This window comes from Calonectris borealis, chromosome 3 (genome assembly GCF_964195595.1).
Source record: "Calonectris borealis chromosome 3, bCalBor7.hap1.2, whole genome shotgun sequence".
Taxonomy (NCBI): Eukaryota; Metazoa; Chordata; class Aves; order Procellariiformes; family Procellariidae; genus Calonectris; species Calonectris borealis.
In genome coordinates, this window is record NC_134314.1 from 32,650,284 (window position 1) to 32,659,611 (window position 9,328).

The window sequence follows — 9,328 nt, forward strand, 5'->3', positions numbered from 1 at the left end:
TTAAACATGCCCATTACAGTGATATCTGATTCCCTAACTCTAAATCGTATGTGTATAGTACATGTATGTATGTACATACATGCACACATGTTCAGGTGCAACAAATGTTTCATCCCTAAAAGTAAGATGTATTGATAGGGAAATGAAGGAAAGATGGTCCATATTGTGTTCCTACATGGTAAAGAGTGAGTGAGCTCCAAGAAAAACTCTCATTTGCTGTATGTGAAAGAACAATTCTTGTAATTCTCATGGATGTCTAAGAAAAACTTTGATTTCAATAACACTTGGAGCAGTTATGAAATCAGTTGTGCAACTCTTCTATAGATGAAGACTCTGTCATTATTTTAAAGTATTTCTAATTGACTCTTCTCTGAGAAGCCGGATCTTGTTAATATTTGAAGGGTACTGTGCATATGAACTGTATCTATCATGAGGCTTTAAACTGAAAGACGGTAGATTTCAATTAGATATAAGGAAGTTATTCTTCACTATGAGGGAGGTGAGGCACTGGAACAGGTTGCCCAGAGAAGCTGTGAATGCTCCATCCCTGGAAGTGTTCAAGGTCAGGTTGGACAGGTCTCTGAGCAACCTGGTCTAGTGGAAGATGTCCCTGCCCATGGCAGGGGGATTGGAACTAGATGGTCTTTAAGGTCCCTTCCAACCCAAACCATTCTATGATTTTATGAGGGAACAGAATCATTATTGGACAGACTTCAGCTACTATAAATCTGTGCATCTTCACTGATTTCAAAGCAGCTATGCCAGTTTACCATGGTTATGAGTAGGGCCTAACGATTATAAGACTAAGCCTAGACCAAGAAATTGGCAAGGAGTTTGAGAAAAAAAGATATACCTGTAAGCATGAATGATCTGACAGAATTAAAATGCTTATGTTTTGGACTACATTTTCTAGTGCATTTTGTCTGAAGTTTTATGATAGTCCTTTATAATTAACCATCATCCTTTAAAAGGCAACACATAAGAAACAGTCCTGCACTGTAGTCCCTCCTGATCCTCCTAATAATATCCTGAAACAGTCTATACTGAAGACCTTGAGATCAGAAATGGGTTTATGTTTGTAAGCAAAGCATTTAACGCAGTCAAAAAATATAAAAATATTGTATAACATATAAATGATAGCAGACTTAAGACCTCTTCCCCTTAGTTAATTTTTATCCACATCAAAATTATTTGACTAACTCTGTCCTCTGCAGTTTAATATTTTCCCATGGTTAACCACTTCAAGTACTTTATTGAACAATAAGTTAGATCTTCCATTTCTCTCATATCTAGGCAATCAGTTATTCTATCAAACAAAGATACCAAATTATCTTGATATTAAGCATTGGGACACACATTTAGCAAAAGCCACCTGGTTAGTCAATACCAGGGGATCTGCCAATCGAGCTGGCCCTGCCCAATCAAGACTCTTACGTACTGTAGATGGAGATAAAGTCCCTGTCGTGCACATAAGAAATATGCTGGGGAAGACAGTCTGGGTTACTCCTGCCTCTGGCAAGGGAAAACCCATCCGTGGGATTGCTTTTGCTCAAGGACCTGGGTACACTTGGTGGGTGATGCGAAAGGATGGGGAGGTCCGGTGTGTACCCCAAGGGGATTTGATTTTGAGTGAAAATAGCCAATGAACTGGATTTTCATGTCAACTGTTACATGATATTGTATATCATTATTTCTATGGTTGCTATCAATGGTATAGCAGTGAAAATCACCCAGATTAACGAAGAATGAACTAACTCCGATGAAACCGAGCAAAGTGCAACGATGATAGAACTGGACGAGCGCAGCAATACTGAAATGAGAACTGGCTTCAGGTTGCAACAGCCCAACACCACACACCATCTCTTCGGCCCTGAAAGACTGTTATAACAGATGGAGCCCAAAGTCATGGACTAAATGAACTCAGTGGACATTTTAGAGGGACAGTCCATAGACCAAGGGAATGATATCTGTGCGTGCATATATATATATGTGTATATATAAAAAGAAAGATAGTGGTGGTTAATTGAAATGTATTAAAAAAAAAAAAAAGTGAGGCCTAAGCACGACGTAAATGGTATAGAATAAGGGGTGGATACTGTCCTGGTTTCGGCTGGGATAGAGTTAAATTTCTTCCTAGTGCTGTGTTTTGGATTTAGTATGAGGAGAATGTTGATAACACACTGATGTTTTCAGTTGTTGCTAAGTGCCCTCCTAGTCCAAGGACAGCTCCCATGCCTACTGACTGAGGCTAGGCACACAAGATGGGAGAGAACATAATCAGGACAGCCAGCCCAGCTGGCTAATGGGGTATTCCATACCATGTGACGTCATGCTCAGTATACGAATGGTAGGCGTGATCCAGGAAGTACCGATCACTACTTGGTTATCAGTCAGCGTGGGTGGTGAGCAATTGCATTGTGCATCACTCATTTTGTATATTCTATCATTATCATTATTATTTTCCCTTTTTTCTGTTCTATTAAACTGTCTTTATCTCAACCCACGAGTTTTTCTCACTCTTACCCTTCCGATTCTCTCCCCGTCCCACTGAGGGCAGGGGGAGAGTGAGTGAGCAGCTGCGTGGTATTTGGCTGCCTGCCAGGTTAAACCACAACACCTATCTTTTTAAAAAAGTCATGTTGGTGATTTTCCATTAATTTCTATTTCCATGACTAATTTCTTCATAATTTATTCCAAAGGTTTCTATTCTATTGAAATCAAGAGATAGGCTCCTATTTCTCTGGGTTGTGTTTTTCTTTCTATTAATTATAGTACAATATTTATTATTTTACAGACATAGTTATATTCCCAATTTGATAAATCAACTACTCTTATCAAAATTTAAAAGTGTGCCAGTTTTTTCATTATTCTGCAATGATCTGTCTTGATCTGAGCACATTAAACTCTGAGTTCTGTTTCCTCCTCAGATGTAATTTCCATTTCTACTCTGTCATTGCCATTAGCCATCCTATCTGCTCCTGTATATACTTTGCTCTTATTGAAAGTGATGCAAAGTATTAATAACTTTGATTATTAATAACTTGAATAATTTTAATCTCCTTCCAAACTTCTTTGGGTCTCAAGCCCGTGTCTTCCCTTTTTATATCTGTCGTGGTTTAACCCAATAGGCAGCCAAACACCACACAGCCGCTCGCTCACTCCCCCCCCACCGCAGTGGGAAGGGGAGAGAATCGGAAGGGTAAGAGTGAGAAAAACTCATGGGTTGACATAAAGACAGTTTAACAGAACAGAAAAGGGAAAATAATAATAACAATAATGATAATGATAAAATATACAAAATGAGTGATGCACAATGCAATTGCTCACCACCCACGCTGACTGATAACCAAGTAGCGATCGGTACTTCCTGGATCATGCCTACCATTCATATACTGAACATGACGTCACATGGTATGGAATACCCCATTGGCCAGCTGGGCCAGTTGTCCTGGCTATGCTCCCTCCCAACCTCTTCCAGGGCATGGGAAGCTGAGTGTCCTTGACTAGCAGGGTACTTAGCAACAACTGAAAACATCAGTGTGTTATCAACATTCTTCTCATACTAAATCCAAACCACAACACTAAGAAGAAATTTAACTCTATCCCAGCTGAAACCAGGACAATATCCATGCCTAAAAGAACTTCAACGCTAAACAGAGACCAACAACGTCTCTAAAGAGTATAGAATCATAGAATCATAGAATCATTAAGGTTGGAAAAGACCTCTAAGATCATCGAGTCCAACCATCAACCCAACACCACCATGCCCACTACACCATGTCCCTAAGCGCCTCATCTACACGTCTTCTAAATACTTCCAGGGATGGTGACTCAACCACTGCCCTGGGCAGCCTGTTCCAAGGCCTGACCACACTTTCAGTAAAGAAATTTCTCCTAATGTCCAATCTAAACCTCCCCTGACGCAACTTCAGGCCATTTCCTCTTGTCCTATTGCTAGTTACTTGGGAGAAGAGACCAACACCCACCTCGCTACAACCTCCTTTCAGGTAGTTGTAGAGCGCGATGAGGTCTCCCCTCACGCCTCCTCTTCTCCAGGCTAAACAACCCCAGTTCCTTCAGCCACTCCTCATAAGACTTGTGCTCCAGGCCCTTCACCAGCTTCGTTGCCCTTCTCTGGACATGCTCCAGCACCTCCATGTCCTTCTTGTAGTGAGGGGCCCAAAACTGAACACAGTATTCGAGGTGCGGCCTCACCAGTGCCAAGTACAGGGGCACAATCACCTCCCTGCTCCTGCTGGCCACACTATTTCTGATACAGGCCAGGATGCCATTGGCCTTCTTGGCCACCTGGGCACACTGCCGGCTCATGTTCAGCCGCCTGTCAATCAGCACCCCCAGGTCCTTTTCCTCTGGGCAGCTTTCCAGCCACTCTTCCCCAAGCCTGTAGCATTGCATGGGGTTGTTGTGGTTGAAGTGCAGGACCCGGCACTTGGCCTTGTTAAACCTCATACAGTTGGCCTCAGCCCATCAATCCAGCCTGTCCAGGTCCCTCTGCAGAGCTTTCCTACCCAGGAAGTAACTCACCCCAGCTAAGATCATCAGGAGGAGCCTAACTTTCTCTATTAATTATTGGGACAGCTCGATGGTTGCTTAATTTAACTGTTAGCTGACATAAATTTGTCTAAAAAGGTTCACAGTTGAATAAACAAATAAGAACATGAAGAACTGTTTACTGATAAATTTCCAGTTCTTGTTACTAGTGTTTTAGTCCTAGATGTCACATTACCACTCAGTCCAGTCCTCAGTCCAGTTACCACTGGATTCAGTGACAAATTTTTTTTATGAACTTCACTAGCCATTAAATTGGGATGGAAAATAGGCGTAAATTTCCCAGTGTTTCAAGTAGATTGCTATGCATTCAAGGAGCTAAATGGCAGAAAAAATTAATTTAGAGTGTGATATGATTCATCACTTGAAGCAACAATTCCCTGCTGAATTTCATATGGCGCTATGTAGTTACTTAGAAGATTGAATCATACAGTTTGAACAAAGAATATTCATTCCTCTATTGTCATTCATGTATTATATAATAGTTTAGGTGCTGACAGAAAAGAAAAGGTGTTTTGGGAGTAGTACAGGAACGTTAAATGGACTTGCAGTTATTAGCCATATGAATTGTATTTCTAGTGTTGACATCACTAAATGCTGGCAGTGAAAGTGGTACTAATGTGACTACTGTAAGCAATTATTTCCTGAATATTCAAAGATTTTTCTTTTCACAGAGAATATTGATCACAAATATACAATGATGGAAGTATTTGAGTAGAAGTTGAGATTGCTTATACTATGGTTTTATTCGGTATTTGAAACTGAATCAGAAGGGTTCAGACTGAGGGAAAGAATCAAAGCTTTTCTTCCAACATTTTGTCCCAAAATTGCAGAAGGCAAATGAGATATGTTGTTCTGGTCAGTACATTGTGATTCAGACAAACGGAGGTCTCATAAGATTAGCTTTCTTGAAAAACGGCTACCACTGCAGGCCAAAATTTTGTTATTAGTTATTCAGAACTTGTCTAAATTAATTTCATTCTATTCTGAAAGAGACAGTTTAATCTTCTCAACCTCATATTATAACCACCACTAACCTGTCTTTTCCAGTGTAGCCACTGAATCCTTATCATCTGATTATCGTGATCTACTGGATAGATACATTATGGGTTCATTAATGCATATTTGTATAGATTTCCCTCAGAGCAGTGCTCAAGGAAACAGTGATCAGAGTTAAAGCTTAAACCATCAACTTCTTAAGTGCTTATATAGCATTTGCACAAGCCTCAGTTTTCAGCTCAACTAATTACAGTAGAGAGGTAGGAAACAAGAAGATCAATGGAAGAAGACACAAAAGGGATCAGCTGCACTAAACCAACCAATTCCTGTGTTCCTTCTTGTCTGCCCAGCTGGAAAGTGTTGAGTTTAAACGATTTCCCAGCTGGTGGGAAAAGAAGCACCCTTTTAAGTGTGATGTCTATTAGATCCATGTCATACTACTGTTAGAGGTACAATGCATTCATCCTACCTACCCTTAAGGAAAAATGGAGTGACACTGAAATAAAGAAATGCAATGAGGACATTTTTAATATATACCTGTTGTTATTTTCAGCACATTTACCATATAGATAAAATCTGTCCCATTCATTAATGGTCTTTTTTTTTTTTTCCCTTTAGTGTTTTCAACTTTTTCTTGCAAACTCTATGTTCACTAATAGATTTCCTCATAGGTTTTTGCAAAATGTTAGACTGGAACTTCTAGATCTAAGGCAACTACTGTTTGAAAACAACAATTAAGTATGTTCACAGGGAGTGGTACAAATAATAAATTAACTAAAGAGTAATATGTACCTGCTATAATGTGTACCATACCTGTGCACCATAAATTTTCTTCTGTGTGTGCTTTAATTGAAAAACTTATGAGAATTTAAGCAATGAAAATTGAAAAGATAGAAATTTGCAGTTGGGTAAATAACTCAGTAGGAGATCATCCTAGAGTTAATACTAAAAAGTGAATATGAGGCATCAAAATATTGACTATAGCAATTAGATCTTAAAATCCATTCAATTTTATTATCAGCATTTACCTAGCAGCCTCTCAAGAAGTTATCTTGCTTGTGCTGATGTAAAAAACATTCTGTTGCAGTCATAATTATACAAACTGTAAGCATACTAAAACTAGATTAAGAATAGCAAATCAAACAGAAAACATGAACAAAACCCTATAATATAGGACCATGTGTCACAAAGAACATATGGTACATATGCAAACAGTAACTGCAACAAACAGCCTATGGCTAAATCTATACACCTATAAATGTTTATAAATATCTAAATAGCAGTACAAATAAGAATATTCTTACAAAATTCCTAAGCAAACATATCACCTCGACTAAAAACAGAAGAATAAAATTAATTTTCTTTGGCTTCAGAGGAGCCAGAGTTTCATCTAAGAGCAAATAAATGAGTTATATTTTTATTAATAATAATTGTCCTTACATATTTCACACTTACTTTTACTGCAGCAGACAGGGTCTTATTATTTTTCTTGACTTCACATGCTTACTGAGAGACAAAAATTAGAGGAACTTAAAGGAAAAAAAGTATTCCCATAATCTGGGAAGCAAGACCCAGATTATGACTCTGTTAAAGTCGGACTGAATTGTTCATTTTACTGTCCAGTAAGTACTAGAAAGTATTCATAGCTTACTGACAGGTCTATGCTAAACAGAAGAGTATCTCTTGTCCCATGCAGTGTATTTCAGTGACATTTAGAGAATGTTGGTCCTCATATGGTTTATTCAGATACCACAATAATGAGGGTTAAATGAATTCCAACTTCTATTTAGAGTACATAGTAGCTCTGCTGGAATCAGTCACTTTTCATGTTGTACACCAGCATTGCAGACACCAGTCTTCAGGCATGAACAAAATGAAATCTTTTTTTTCTTATATATATAAACATACTGTTGGGCATAATTTAAAGCACACATGCACATACACATATACCTTGGCACATTTTGCTAGCCACGAATGACTCTTGCAAGTAAATTCTAGTGAATCCATGTTATACAACTAATTGAGGTAATCAAGGTACTCAGCATCATAAAATTGTATCTACTGCTTCCAGAAATGATCTTCTGATTTCATTAGCTTTTAGAATTAGTACTCATCTTTGACTTTAAATAGACTACAAGCTCTGTACCTTGCATATAAATGTTCAGTCTCTCTGTTTAATCATTCAGTTTCAGTATTTTGCATGATGCCATATGTTCCTGTGACTAAACAATCTGCAGTTGCTATTCAGCTGGCTTTTATTTTTGAGATCTCTGGGATTTAAAATTTCTCTACCAGAAGTGCCATTCCCTCCATACCCTGATCTGCCTCTCAGCTTTACAATCAACAATCCATTTTTATATTCCCTAAACGAGAACATGGATGGTGTCATTTCTCCACATGATGATGTTAATTACTGTCACCCCATCACACTCATTTGTTCATAACAAAACCTGCAGGGATACATCTGATTAACTTCTTCCTCTCCTGTATACCTATTCGAAAGCCAAGCAGCTTTATTTCTTAATGATCTCATCTTGGTGTAAATATATTTACAGTATTTCAAAGAGAGCTATTAAAACTTGGAGTGCCCTTTTTGTCCTCATAAAATTTAATTCTATTCAGCTTTTTTTTTTTTTTGGTAAATCAAAATTATATGATCACTTTAAAAAGTTATGGGGTCACTCCACTGTAGATAAATTACAATCAAATATTAATTATGTCAGAAATACAGTTTCCACCATTTCAAAAATAGTAAAAAACAACCCACTAACAATAATTACATACAATAACAATTGAGATAGCACAGTTTTTCTTCATGCTATGCTTGAAATGAGACATAATTAAACTAAATTGGACACCACTGTCTTACCGCTGTTAAAGGTATCATTACTAATTCAAGGCATCCATAGATTAACGGCAGATTATAGTGGCTTTCACCTACTTCAGTCTTGATTTAAGTAAGAAATCAACCTGGCCATCAGAATTAGAGAGAGGGCGGGAAGAGATGTGTAAAGAAGCGGCCAGCCTTGCACCATTTTAGTTTGCATTCCAGAAGCAAAATGAACTATACCTGAACCATGTTTTTGTGCTATAGCCCATTTAAGGCAGCAGCTGTAGCCAGTTGTCACTATCACAGCAACTAATAAGTACCCACACTTCTTAAAATAAAATGTGTCTTAGTGACAAAGATTATTGAAAACATTTCCAAAAATCCCCCCAAAATCAGGTTTTTTATGATTTACAGTTTTATGCAGGTAAAATCAAAGGCAGGTTTATGGGCCCTAAAAGGAAGCAGTTGTCTTATGTTCAAAGGTAGTTTACTCACCAAAGGCAAAATTTACACATTTTCTTTTATGATGGAAATCAAGAACACATTACACTGGCAGTTTCTAAGGCTCATCAGACCAACTAATCTGATGCCTTTCTAAAATAAGTTAACACTGATTATTTCTTAATATGTTTTTTTGAACTTTTTTGAAAAACTTTTTTAGCTTTCATTGTCCTCTGAAATCAGCTCCTGGTTTCTGGCAGTACTTAATTCAGCAACAATGTTTTCTGAAGTGTATCTTTAGTCCTTGTGTCAGATTTAACAGCTTCACTTAGTGTTTTAGTTAACTTCTATGCTCAGCTACTTTGCTGTTTATAGTTTCATCTGCCTCCATCTGCTCTGAATAAAGTTGCAGTAAATCTGGCCCCTTGCCTTTTCTGTCAAGTTTTAAGTGGAAAGAAAGTCTAGAGGGCAGCATCCCCAGACTTGGAG